The 14,632-nt window shown below is 43.3% G+C and overlaps 1 long non-coding RNA gene across 1 annotated transcript; it reads left to right on the plus strand.

The window, feature by feature from the left end:
- The first annotated feature begins 3,807 nt into the window (after positions 1 to 3,807).
- LOC121043355 (uncharacterized) lies at positions 3,808 to 10,579 on the plus strand. The gene is made up of 3 exons (XR_005796813.1): positions 3,808 to 4,072; positions 5,128 to 5,329; positions 7,395 to 10,579. It is a non-coding gene; the product is annotated as an uncharacterized LOC121043355 (long non-coding RNA).
- Positions 10,580 to 14,632: the final 4,053 nt, after the last annotated feature.

Raw genomic sequence — 14,632 nt, forward strand, 5'->3', positions numbered from 1 at the left:
TACATAGGAAAGGGGCATTCAAGAGGACACTTGTTGGGAGGAGCACTGGGTTTTACGTGTGGGGGATGAATCACTGGATTCTAGTCCTGAAATCATTATTGCACTATATGCTAACTAACTTGGATACAAATTTTAATTAATTAATTAATTAATTAATTAAAATAAATAAATAAATAATGGCGGTGCCTGGGTGGCTCAGTCGGTTAAGTGTCTGACTCTTGATTTCCATTCAGGTCATGATCTCACAGTTTCGTGAGTTCAAGCCCCATGTCAGGCTCTGCGCTGACAGCATGGAGCCTGCTTGGAATTCTCTCTCTCCCTCTCTCTCTGCTCCAACCCCCCCCCCCAAACTAAATTTTTAAAAATGTTAATAATGATCACCTCTTGTGAGTGAGACCATGGGGGATTTTAAAATTTCTTTCTGCTCATCAGTAATGAAATGTGTTTCTCAATGAATATTGTTTTATACTAAATAAAAATGTTAGGATTAAAAAAATCAAAATTCTTTCTAAAATAAAAGTTTTTTAAAAGTTCCAAAAGATTGTAGCCTATTGGATATTGAACATGCTTCCCATATGACCATGCCAACACTCCCTTAAGTAGGTTAAGTAGGTATGTGGGAAGAAGGTCCCAAATGAGACTAGTATTATATTCCTGGAGGCACTTCATATTTCTCTCACATTTGGGTAGGAGCACCAGGCACCCACCTCATTGGCTTCAACTAAGCTGGAACCTTCTGCCAGGGGCTGGGCAGTGCCTTCTGCCTTTGCTGAGGACTAGAGGTTCTGTGGCCCCTGCGTTGTCCTGACCCTACACTTTTTTGGATCTGTCAGGAGTAGGTTGGCCTATCTCCAAGTTTTGGGGGAGACCTAAAACCTTGGCAGCACTCTAATCTGGCAGGATCACTATCTCTGAGGCTAATATCCTGCAGTACCAAGTGGGACCAGCTGCTTAATTTGAGGGACAAACACAAAGTGAGAAAGAAGAACCCCTTGTTCAAACCTTAAGAATTTCAAGATGGCAACCACAAAGGATTCACCAAAAGCTTGGGGATCCTGGGCCACTACCCAAGTCACACACCCAAGAGGCTGGCATCAGCCTCCTTTTTATTTCTTATCAACTCGGTTCATCTGTTAAGTATGAACAAGTTAGTTTGTTCTTGACTCTGAAAATGGGACCCAGAAAGGGAGGCATTTAAACAGGGCCAAGATGACTCTCAAGCTAACATAATTTATCTTCTGATATCCAAGGACCAAATTCTGTACCATCAGGTTGTAACAATGGCCACGCTGTTCCAGAGCGCATCTGTTCAAATGGGGCGGGGTGGGATCAGGGGCAAGGAAAACCTCACAACTATCAGATCAGCTTCCTTTTTCCCCCTAGAATGGCCAGGCTTAGGTTTCACACATCCTTGAGATAACAGCAGCTAACTTCCAATTATTGAGTAGCTTATTATCTAGTAGGAGGATTATCTTGGTCAATTCATTAACAAGCCAATTAGAAATTTGATACCAGGAATTTAGTGGTGATTAGGGCTCAAAAGTAATATGTAATTAGCATTTTCTCTTCCTCTAACTTGAACATTTCAGAAAACTCTACTAAAATGCTCTCACAAAGCATGGCAGTGGTGGAAAGCAGGTATTGTGGAGTCTGAAATCATGGTTTTAGTTCCTCTGTTATTGATACTCTGGGTGGCCTGGAAGAAGCCACTTGATTGCTCTGGGTCTTGGTCTCCTCAGTTGTCAGCAAAGATAATGATATTCACAGAGTTGGTGGGAGAATAAAAGAAAATAGTATGAAGAACTTTGTAAACTGATTTTTAAAAAAGATACATCATACATCATAATTATTAGTGAGTTCTTACACTAAATAGTAGCTTTTGGGACCTGCAACAAAAGGGAAGTGATCAGGTACTAAATACATATCCTGTTTTCTTCTGGAAGGAAATAGGTTACTTTCCTGTATCTAGGCTCATATTGTACATCTGTACAAAATGTTTCTTTAAAAAGGAAAATATCATCCCTTGTATCTTTCTGCCAAAGGTATAGGGCGGTCTTTTGAATTGGACAAGCCTAATAACCCCTCCACTTGAAACACCATGATAATAAACCATGAGTTAGAGGAAAGATTGCCTGCCCATAGCTGTAGCTCATTTATTTTAAGTGATGTTTTGTGCTTCCAACTGCATTGAAACAGAAGGCTTTGAGAATGACCTTGAGATACAACTTAATTTATACTCTGTGTAATTTTCACAGACACTTTTCCCAAGTGTAAACCTACGTAACACACGCTCAGACCCCATGTGCAAGTTATCCTTGGGTCACTGAGGTGGTATTAAAGGAGGGGGCTTTGTGCTTTTGTCAACACTTTGAAACCTATGGAAGAAAACAAATCTGTTCCTGTTTCAGGTGAACTGGATAGGTTCCACTGCTTTTGACTGGAATCTAATAAACTCCACATCAAAATGCTAGTGATCTAAAGAGTATCAAAAACTGTTTTGGACCCTCCATGTCTGGGGGAATCCGCACCAGAGAAAAAATAACAGAGATCTTCGTGAGGGAAACCTCAGAAACCTTTCCTGAAAAAGCACTTGAGTCTTCAGCAGGTTGTGAACTGTACTCATACATATGTAACTCCGTGCAATCAAGCCTTTTGATCCTGTTTTACAGAGTTACTCAATTTCACAATGAAAACAACATTGTGATGGTGATGAGGCAAGGGCTTTGGGACATCTGGTCAATTGGGACACAGTTTGGGATTCCCAACCACCCTGAACTGGTTTCCCCCTCTGTAATACGGGGGTCATTTCTTCACTGACAGCTCCACGGGTTGTGAAGTTCAAGCAAGATCGATAATTCAAATGTGTTTTGCAAACTGTGAATATAGGCACACTGAGGAGGGCAGAGTCTCACGTTTGATGACTGCAATCGCATAATGCATGTAAAAGCAATTGAAATTCCTCTTAAGGTGAACTATATTCCTAGACCTTAGTGTTTCTAATAATAAGTATCAGAAGAACGTATTTTCGAATCCTAGGTTTATGTAACATCCTGTCTTAAGAACCACAAGAGAAGCCAGAAAAAGAAGAGTGAGCTTGAGCCACACTTGGAGTCAATTATCTGAAACACACAGTGGAGAGAGATCCAGGATACATGTCGCTGCTAGTGACTTGGCTGAACAGTGCCATACGGACACCACAACTGGATTTACAAAAGGGCAGCCCTCCATGGCAGTAACATTTTCCATTGGTTCACATTTCTCGCTTGACACTTGAAGTTCTCGTAATGTACTAGACCCTGGTTAAAACACACTCCTTTCAAAAAACAAACCAACAAGCAAACAAACAAAAAACTCGTCCAAATGCAGAAGGGAGTGATGAATAATGGTTCTAGGAGCAGGAGGAGCCTCCAAGATTTAGAGTCAGATCCTGAAAGAGAGGGAGCGAGCTTTGCTGGGGCCTGAAAGACAAAGGGCCAAATAACTTAAGGGACTCGGTTGCTCAACAAGTATTTATGGACTTCCTACTACGTGCCAGCTCCGTGCTAAGGACGCTACGCTGTTCAAAATAAAAATCCCTCTCCTCACGACCTGACGTTCTGGTAGGAAAAATGGAACAATAAACAGGGAAAAATAAATAAAAGAAAGACTTGCAAACCTGGCAGAGAATGACTGGGAAAGGGTTGCCACCTCTGACTGGGTGGTCTGGGCAGGGCCATGGCGGCGGGGGGGGGGGGGCCCGCGGGCGCTGAGACCAGAGGGATGACAATGGGGAGACATGGGCAGTGCTAGTCCAGACAGAGGGAACAGCGAGTGCCCAGGCCCTGAGGGGGGAAGGTGTGGCACGCTCAAGGAAGAGACAGAGGCCACTGGCGAGAGCCCAGGGAACTAGGAAGAGACCGTGTGAGGTGATGTGCAGGGGAAGTGAGTGGCCAGATGTTACAGGGCCTTGCAGGCTGAGATAAGGAGTCTGAGCGTGATTCTGGGTGTGATGGGAACTACTGAAATGTCTGAAGCAGGAAATTGCTTGGTGGCGTTCAGAGATGACTTCAGCTTCGGTGGTTGGGCAGGAGAGGTGAGTGCAGGGAGGAGAGGATGCAGAGAGACTGGTGGGGGCCCCGGGAGCCCGAGTGAGCATGGACGCAGAGGGATAGGACTCCTCAGGAGTCAGCCCAGCCACATGGCCGTTGAGGCCGCCTCTGCGCTGAAACAGTTAGCCTGTTTGAATCTACTGTGCTGTCTCTACTGGCTGCCCAGTCTGCGACTCAGAGCCTCCACCCCAGGAATACCCTTTTCCTGACAATCTCCTGCCAAGTGCATCATTTGGCCACATGCGTCTGGAAGAGACGATGGCCAAGAGAAGCCGTTAACCAAAGAGGCTCCCGGTGAGAGACGACGAGGGGCCACGCACCCCTCCCTGGGGCCGTGTCCTTGGCACGACTCTGCGCTGACAGAGACTCAGGAGCAACCCCCTCATCACATCCATTCGTTATTTTTACCTTCCTTTTCGAGCTTACGGATGGAAACTATTAAAGTTAGGGAAATGGCTGAAACAGTTTTTCCGCAGTCATGAAATTAAGTCCATACAAAAGCTCCAAGACTATTCGGCAGCCCCAAAGCTCACCGGGGCGGTGAGCCTGTCCCTATTTGCTATGAAAACATACGTGGGGACGGCTCTTTAAATTGATTGCTCACTGCGCCCAGAAATAAACAATTCCCGCTTGTCACTGATCTCTTACAAAATTTGGAAGAAGCTGCCTTCCTTTGTGGGCAGGATTCACATAAAACCGTTCTCATTCCTTTGTTCAGTCCGTGTTTGGTTGTAATTAAGTGTTTCATTCTTGAGGTTTTTGATCCACAGAGTCTCCATACAGAAGAAGTGTTACTAGAGACTGCGTTTTGCCTTTTTGAAACAGGGGAGCAGTCCCCCCACCCACCTCTGTCTGAGCATTAAATCTCAGGTGCCTCGAGTTGGACGGGGTCCCACTTTCTCATCCTTTGATATCTTTCCAGTATCCCAGTGTGTGAGACTCCAAAACTGGGAAAACTGTATTGTAAGTTTCTGAATTACTGCTGTTTGTTTATTTGATTGGCATCTATCACGAGTGCTTCTTTCTTCGACTTTCCTAGGTTGGGATAGACCGTGGATGGTAAAGCGGTGCATGGAGAGAAGAGTATTGTGAGAAAACCAAATATCTGAAGGGACTTATTTTTGGAAGTTTTGGAAATAGAGGGGAAGATGAGAGGCACTCACGAAGAAGAGCAGGAATTAAGATGATCTGGAAGAGGTTGAGGATTTCTCTCATTTAAGGAAACAGGATATCGCAATGACGTGAGTTGGGTTTTGTGACTCTTGGCTGGGAGATAATAAAACACAGTTAAGTTAGTTCAGAGCAAGTGGTCCTGCCTCCCCTACAGGTTGGGGTGGGTCACCTATGCTGGTCCCTTGCCCAAGCTAATCCCATAAATATGGCAAGAAGACCTCCAAAGGGGGTGATTGGAAAGATGATACAGACCATTTAAATTAATACGTCATGGCCCCAAATTAGGATAGAAAGTGAACTTGGGCAATCATTTAAGTGGTATGACTTTAGGGAAAAGCAGTCTGGCTCAAAAATGTCCTCAAATCAGCCCAGAATTCTTATCAAGATCCTCTTCTGTGAGTTAGCCCCTTCCCACCTCCTTAGAAAAAGGCATGACATATCTGGGGTGAATAAACATGATACCATTATACTCAGTAGAATTTTAATATGACTTGGTTTCCCCATATCAAGGGCATGAGGAAGAATGCAAGCAAGAGGGACAGTGCATTCTGACATTTTGATATGATTCAGGGGGATGGTCAGAGAGTGGTTTGCTGCAGGAGAGGACCTGGGACAGACAGGGTTTATCCCACTCAGAACTTTGCACACTGCTGGCCTGAAAGATAAACTCTCTCCTAGGACTCACAAATCAATCATTAAGCATTTACTGAGGACCTACTATGTGCCAGACAGTGTGCAATGTTCTGTGGACCCAAAGAGTTATCAAAGATAACATTCCTTGGGTAAACAGACGATTAGGACACCACCCATCTTCCCAACTCTGCATTCAGTGACATCGTGATGATATACGCAGCATGCTATGGGAGCACCAGGTGGGGTGCTCAGCCCAACTCTGAAGAAGGAGCGAAAGATAACTAGGAAAGACTGAGGTGGTAGTAGCTGAGTCAAATTACTTTCTGTGTTACGAGATTAATTTCACTGCTTCTAAAATGCACTCTTCTCTACATTGTAACATCTCTGAAACTAGGATTCTTCTTATAATCCGTGGAGACATAGTAGCTGGTGGAGACATAGTAGCTATGGGCCAGGCAAGCTACAATGACATTGTCATCACACCCACAGGAAGAAACTTGCTCATTTTGACATCGGTTCATTTGAGTTATTTTCAACATTTAATGTGGAGTTTAACTGCTGTTCAAAATGTCTTCAAGAGGGGCGCCTGGGTGGCTCAGTCTGTTACCCATCTGACTTTGGCTCAGGTCATGATCTCCCGGTTCGTGGTTTCGAGTCCCGCATCGAGTTCTGTGCTGACAGCTCAGAGCCTGGAAGCTGCTTCGGATTCTGTGTCTCCCTCTCTCTCTGCCCCTCCCCCCGCTCACGCTCTGTCTCTCTCTGCCTCTCAAAAATTAATAAATATTAAACAAATTTAAAAATAAAATAAAATGTCTTCAAGAAATTACATAGGATTTCATGTTACAGCCGAAAGGTATTGTCTACACAGAAAAGTAGGGGAGCAGAGTGAAAGCCCAGACTCTGATATTAAGAAAGCAGATCTTCATCATTAGAAGAATGTCTGCAGCTCTGTGTTTGCTCACAAAGCAGCAAGTATTTTCCTAGATTCAAGAAGACACCCACAAGTAAATGAAGCTGTGTTACATTTTGTTGCTAAGATACCGAAGAAAGAATTGCCTACCACACACTTAGCAACACAGCTACCAGGAGGAATAGTTGCTAAGCCCAGGCGAGAAAGTGTCAAAGGAGCAGTGGCTAGCGGGAGTGGCAGAGGACTGGCCTTAAAGCATTATGGTATAGTTTAAAAGTAGTATTTTTCCCTTTATTGTGAGACATAAAGTAGCCAATCAACAGTGTCTTAATTTAATATAGTACAGGATTTGGATGCAAAGAACAGGAAACGTTCACTTAGCCTAAGCCCAATGCAGTGATGAGGTACAGCCAGTTCATACGAGCCCACGAAGGGCAAATGTATGTGCATGTCTCCCCAGCTCTGCATTTGGTAACCTCATGATAGCTTGAAATAGGCCACAGTGGGAGTATTTACACCCTAGGAATTGGCAAACACTAAAAATCAGGGCTTTGTTGTTTGTTTCTTTGTTTGTTTTTGTTTGTTTTTAGGGGGCTGGTTTACCAGAACACCACTGCCAAAGGGAGAATCTGTGGATCATACAGGAGTATCTCATGGAAGCTAAGGATTTGGAACCAGGTGATATAAAAGTTATCGGGAACAGCGTGAACTTCTTTCTGTATTTTCCTCAGTCTCTCCAGATTCTTATCTGTTCTCAGATCTACACAGCTCTTCATTTTCCTCTCTCCAGATTTCAAGGCCATCTCTGGTCAAATCAGGTTTGGGTAAATTCATGCAGTGTATAGACCCACCTTTTCTAGAGCAACGGCTAGGGTAGGTTTTCGAGAAAAATGATGAGCATCTCAGGCTCATTCTTAAAAAAAAGTTAGGGTGAAAAAAAGTAAATTGGAAAGTTGTTCCAAGCAGTGGTAACTGCTTTTCGAGTTGTTACAGCAAAAAGTAGAAACCCGGCATGGCAAGGCATGAGGCTGAAGAGAGGGGCAAAGGACAGGGGTGAGGGCCTCATGCATCATGTTGACGGCCTTAGAGTTTGTTCTGCATACGACAGGGCTTCAAAGTCCAAAAGTATCAAGTCTGGGAAAACTGAAGTCTAGATGGTTCCAATAGACATACAGGGTCCTGAGAGGCGTCAGGCCGCGATGGGCAGGGCGCTGACAAGACAGTCAAAGTGTTGAGTTGTAGATGTGCCCATTGATTGCTTTCTTTCATGGCTTAGGCCTCGGTTTCTTCATCTACAAAGTGGAGATAAGTAATACCTACTTACTGACTATCTAAGGAGGCGTTGGGAAGACAAATGACATAATCTGTGTGGAAACCCTTTTAGGACTGTCAGACATGGTTTCAGCATAAGGTACTTACTCATCTGTAAAATGAGGGGGTTGGCCTCGATGGGATCTAATGTTCTTCTAGTTCTAAAGCTCTACAACTCTATTATTATCCTTATTATCTGACAATCATGCTAAAATTATGGGTTTTATGGATCTGAAACACCCTTCTCTCATCTTGCCAAGAAAACTTAATGTGAGGCTCGTAGCCTGGGAAATGCCACTTCCTAGGTGGTTGTTTCCACAGAAACACCAATAACCATAAAGTTGTGCAGGAATGTGAACCGTCTGGGTTTGAACAGGAAGAGGAAATTGATGTATAAGCCAGGAACAGAACCAAACCCCTAAAAAAGAATAGAGTTTCTCTCTGTACATTACATGTACAGAATGTAACCTAATCCCCCAGCTGATAACTCTCTGCTTTTTAAAATACTGTACATGACACTACCATGGAAACGCTGAATGGTTTTAAAGTGGTTTTAGAATACTGTGATAAAACACAGAGCTTTCGAACGATGAGGTCTAGAGATTTTTTCATTCCTAAATTGCCCTTCAGCCATGGTGGTTAGTGTTCAGTGACTCTCTTGTGTTTTAGAAAGGAAAGAGGAAACACAATCCTCTTTCTAGAAATATATCATCAGCAGTGGAGCGGTAACGATCGAATCGTGGCTGATGTTCACAGACGGCTTCCTGCGTGTCAGATCCTGGAGCGAGCGCTCCACTCACATCTTCTCATTTCATCCTCACAAAATCCCTAATGAGGCAGGCTCTCTTCTTGGCCCCATTATATAGACGAGAAAGGGAGTCTCAGGGACGCCAATGGACTTACTCTTGGTCCCACAGCCAGTAGGTGGTAGCACTGGGATTCAAAGCCACAGGGCCTGGCTCCAGACTTCATCCTGTCATCACCTATGCTAGCTTGGCTCTGGCTGCTTACTATGATGTCCTAAAAACAGTTTTTCCAAAGCAAAAGATAACACGACATGTATTGCGGGGTGGTTGGGAAAGGATCTCATTAGAGACAGAGGCTCTGTGATACTTCACTGACAACAGTTAAGAATGAATAATATGTTGAACATTTTCCTCGGCACGTAAAAATGGTCCGTGTTTCCCAGAATGGCCAGGCTAAAACATCAGACACATCCCGTCTCGGGAAAGGCTCAGACTTTCAAAATGCCTTTTGTCTCATAAATACATAGGAGGCCTCCTTACCCAAGCTAGCAAGGATTTGGAGAGGAGGCGGGAATTCTCCATCCCAATCTTGGTCTCTCCTTAGCGGTTGACTAAGGCATCAACTGCAGCTCTTTCCTCCCACAGTTTAGGTCACAAAACCATGGACAGTGAATGAGACCCTGAGCAAAGGATTCTCTTCCCATCTTCCACGCAAAACCCTTCAGTCAAGTGTCTTCTTTTACTCTTGTACATTTAAAGAGACTTTAAAAATACACTTAGAGAAAACAAACCAAAAAAAAGGCATGAGATTCTCCTTTTCTTTGGTTAGCCATAAATATTTGTGAGGCATAAAAGCCCACGGTAGGGAAGGAGATAATAAGGCAGCTCAGTAATATACTACTGCTATTTCTAGAACATAATTACCAAGGAAAGCAATCAAGTGGCATGCATTTATTGAGCATTTACTAAGCGCCCGGCTGTGTGGGGTAGAAAATAAGGGCAGTAAGGTCTTAATAAACAGATCCCTGGGAACTAAACATAGTAAAAGCAAAGAAGCAAACAAAATTTCTGTGTAAACCGTGAAAGCAAAGCTACCTAAGGGTAGGAAAAAACAAAACATTAAAGGGATGGAGAATTGTAAGGCTGTTCCTCTCTTGCCAAGACTTTGGGGGCCTTTTTCTCCTCGGGAGAGAAATCTCCTCCCCCAAATTCTCTCCACTTTCTCTCTCACTCAGAGGACTGCGTATGGCTCCCTGCATCCCTGGCAAGGTTCTGAGTGCAGAGCCCCCTAATGAGCTCTACTCCAGCCAGCATTCATACAGGTTCTGTCACTCCGCTCCTGCCCCGGCCTGGCCAGGCACAGTAGGGTATGACCACCAGTCATTCACACTGATGGATGCATTGGCCAGTGATGATTCAGACAAAACCCATTCACACTAAAATGGAACTCTACTGTGCTTTCGCACTTGAAAGCTGTTTCCTTCAGTTGGGGGAGTGGAGTTTCAGATACCACTAAGCGGGTTTTAGGAGAAAGAAGGGGAGCCTAAAACCACCTCAGTTCTGCTTATGTAGCTGGGCCTGGAAGTCTCAGCTCAAATGTATCTTCTTCAAGGAGCCCTTCTGTGGCATCGGGTCTAATGTTGGTCCCGTTATGTTACGCTGTTTTGTTTTATTCACAGTGCTTACTATTATTGTAAATTATCTTGTTTATTTCTCTACCGGTTTGTTTGTTTGTTTTGGGGGGGGGCACAAGTGAGCAAGGGAGAGAATGAGGGGCAGAGAGAGAGAGAGAGAGAGAGAGAGAAGCGGGGCTCACCCGTAGCGGGGGCTAGAACTATGAACTGTGAGTTCATGATCTGAGCCAAAGTCTGATGCTTAGCTGACTGAACCACCCAGGCACCCTGTTAATTTCTCTATTGTATGTTACCCTGCACTTTCCTCTAAGTCCTATGGGAGATCTCAGGTTTTTTTTCTACTCTGTCCCCAGCGCCTGACACACTGGCTAGTACATAACAGGTTATGAGAGTATCATGGTGGAGTGAAAGAATGAGTGAGTGAACAGCTGAGTAGATGAATATGTTTGACCACCTGATTTAGTTCCTCAGGAGTGGCTGATAGGACATATGCAGGCAGCTGGTATTTGAACCAAGAGTACCCTTTGGGGAAAGGAGAGTCTTTTCAATAAAATAAGTTTAGGGAAAACTAGGTAACCACATACAGAGAAGACTGGAACTGGACTCTTCCTGTGTACCACTCGTAAAAATTAACTCAAAACAAACTAAAGATTGGGGCGCCTAGGTGGCTCAGTCAGTCAACTTTCCACCTTCGGCTCAGGTCACGATCTCACAGCTTGTGAGTTCAAGCCCCACTTCAGGCTCTGTGCTGACAGCTCAGAGCCTGGAGCCTGCTTTGGACTCTATGTCTCCCTCTTTCTCTCTGCCCCTCTTCTGCTCATTCTCTCCCTCTCTCTCCCCCACGCCCCCCCCCCCAACTCTTTCTCTCAAAAATAAATAAACATTAAAAAAAAAAGAATTAAAGATTAAAATGTAAGACTCAGGGTGCCTGGGTGGCTCAGTCACTTAAGCATCCAACTTTCGTTCAGGTCATGATCTCACGGCTTGTGAGTTTGAGCCCCACGTCAGGCACTGTGCTGACAGCTCAGACAGAGCCTGAAGCCTGCTTCAGAGTTTTTGTCTCCCTCTCTCTCTGTCCCTCCACTTCTCACACATTCTCTCTCTCTCTCTCAAATACAAATGAACATAAAAAAATAAAACATAAATAAATATAAGAGTCAAGACTGTAGAACTAGAAAAAAAAATAAGGAGAAAAGCCTCTTGACGTGGATCTTGGCAATAATTTTTTTGGACATGACACCAAAAGAAGAGGCAAAAGTCAAAAGCAAAAACCGACAAGTGGGACTACATCAAACTAAAAAGCTTCTGCACAGCAAATAATCAACTAAATTGAAAGACAATCTACTGAATGAAAGAAAATATTTGCAAACTACATGTCTGTAAGAGGTAAAATATCCAAAATATAAGGAACTCATACAACTAAACACCAAAAAAAAAAAAAAACCCCAAACAACCTGATTTTTTTTAAAAAAATGGACTGAGGAACTGAATAGACATGTAGTGAATCATTATGTTGTACATCTAAAGTTAATATAATGTTACATGTCAATTACACCTCATACAAGTGGCATACAAGTGGCCAACAGGTACTCACAAATGTCACTAACCATCAGGGAAACGCTAGTCAAAACAACAATGAGATACTGCCTAACACCTGTTAGAATGGCTACTATCAAAAAGACAAGTGATAAGTGTAGGCAAAGATGTGGAGAAAACGAAAACCCTCGTGCCCTATTGCTGGGACTGTAAATTGGTACAGCCACCATAGAAAACAGTATAGAGTTACTGAAGATCTTCAAAAAATTATAAACAGAACTACCATATGATCAAGTAATGCCACTTCTGGGCATATGTTCAAAGGAAATGAGAACAGAATCCTGGAAATATAGCTGCACCCCCATGTTCATTGCACCATTATTCACAATAGCCACGACATGCAAACAACCTAAGTGTCCATCAAGAGATAAGTGGATAAAGAAGATATGGTATATATACATATGCAGTGGAATATTATTCAGCCACGAGAAAGAAGGAAATCCTGCCATATGCAACAACATGGATGAATCTCAAGGCCATTACGCTAAGTCAAATGACTCAGACAGAGAAAGACAAATATTATGGAATTGCATACCTGTGGAATCTAAAAAAGCCAAACTCACAGAAACAGAGTAGTGGGGTGGTAAGCAGTGGGGTGGGAAGGTGGGGGAATGGGGAGAGGTTGGTCAAAGGGTATAAATTAGAAGAAGAATAAGTTCTAGAGATCTAATATACTGCATGGTGATTGTAGTTAATAATACTGTATTATATACTTGAGAGTTTATATGAGTAGATCTTGTATGTTCTCACCACAAAAAAGAAATGGTAATTATATGACATGATGGAGGCGTTAGCTAAAGCTATGGTGACAATCATTTTGCAATATGTAAATACATCAAATCACTATGTTGTAGCCCTTAAACTTACAAAGTGTTGTGTCAATTATATTCCAATAAAGCTTGGGAAAAGTGATTGGCAGGGGTTGGAGATCTGAAGGGTTGCATACTGTTCTCTGTGCCTCAGACCAGGAATGGGCAAACTATAGGCCAGCTTGTTTCAATAAATAAAAGTGTAGTGTAACACAGCCACACCCATTAGTTTACTCATTGTGTAAGGCCACATTTGAACTCCAATGACAGAGTTGAGTAGAGAGAGACCATATGGACCACAATGTAAAAATATGTACAATCTGGCCCTTTACAAAAAGTTTGCTGACTCCCACCTAGATTTGCCCTAGGGGAGTTGAACTGAGGCTGTTAGATGCCCAATTTGTGAGCTCTTGGGGATGAAGGAGGTACTGCCTCTTTGTTATTAGTAAATGTTTCTCCCCTTTTATTAATATGCACTATCTCAGAATACAATTTTAAATAAAAAGTGTTTTTTACTTAAAATTTAAAAAAATTTTAAAGGCATTCTACAACGCCTGAAGACAATCTATTTATTGTATTACTCAAGACGGGCCTGGGCCCCCCAGGGTGGGGCACCTGGGTGGCTCAGTCATTTAAGCGTCCGATTTCGGCTCAGGTCATGATCTTGTAGTTTGTGAGTTCAAGCCCCACGTCTGGCTCTGTGCTGACAGCTCACAGCCTAGAGCCTGTTTCAGATTCTGTGTCTCCCTCTCTCTCTGCCCCTCCCCACTCACCTTCTGTCTCAGAAATAAATAAACATTAAAAAATGTTTTTAATTTTTTTAAATGATAGGCCAGGTTGTGCTATAGTTAACAAACCTGAAAACCTCAACAGTTTAAAACAACCAAGTTCATCTCCCACTATTACATGTCCCATGTGAGTTGGCAGGAGCTCTTTACATTGTAGTCACTCAAGAACCCAAGGCTGATGGAGGTCTATCTCCACTCTACCTCCATGATTTCCAAAAACAGGGGTGGGGGTGTGGGGGAGGAGAATACAGTGAATCATACACAGGATTCTGAGGTTTCCACCTGGAAGTGACACAGGCCGCTTCCATTCACATTCCGTTACTCGGAGCAAGGCTCATGGCCACATCTCAGTCCACCAGAGTGAGGATATATAATCTTCCCACAGGAGTGGGCGTTGAATATTTGTGGGAACTTTATAACTGCTATCTACAATTGTTCTTTAAGTACTTGAGTTAAGGAAAAAAAGTAGTGGGTTAGGATTAGGACCATAGATTCTAATCCCAGGTAGAATTGGATCCACAGGAATTAAAGCGAGAATGAGGGGCCCCTTTCCTGAGTCCCCACCCCCTGAGGTACCTTGAGAAACCACAGGCTCCAAGTCCCACTGTTTAAAAAAAAGAAAACCCTGGAATTTGACACAGGCTGCAATATTCTATTAGAGATGTTATTAACTTTAACGTTTAAAACTCTATTGAGACCAAAATAGTCTGGCTAATCATATCCAAACAGTACACAGGAATTTAGGACTTTTTGAGTTGCTTTACATTTGTCTATAACTCTCAAGGCTAAAAAAGCTCTTTGGACGTCTAACTGCAGTGGGAGTGTTCCGCATTCCTCCACACACTGCAGCGTGCCTTTGGTGCACAGCGTAAGAAATGTTTGTCTCCCGAAGTTTCCATATCTGGGGTGGGGAACTGTCTGGCCTGGGCTTTCAACATCTTATT

The sequence above is a fragment of the Herpailurus yagouaroundi genome, unplaced genomic scaffold, assembly GCF_014898765.1.
Source record: "Herpailurus yagouaroundi ecotype Mexico unplaced genomic scaffold, PumYag 29, whole genome shotgun sequence".
NCBI lineage: Eukaryota > Metazoa > Chordata > Mammalia > Carnivora > Felidae > Herpailurus > Herpailurus yagouaroundi.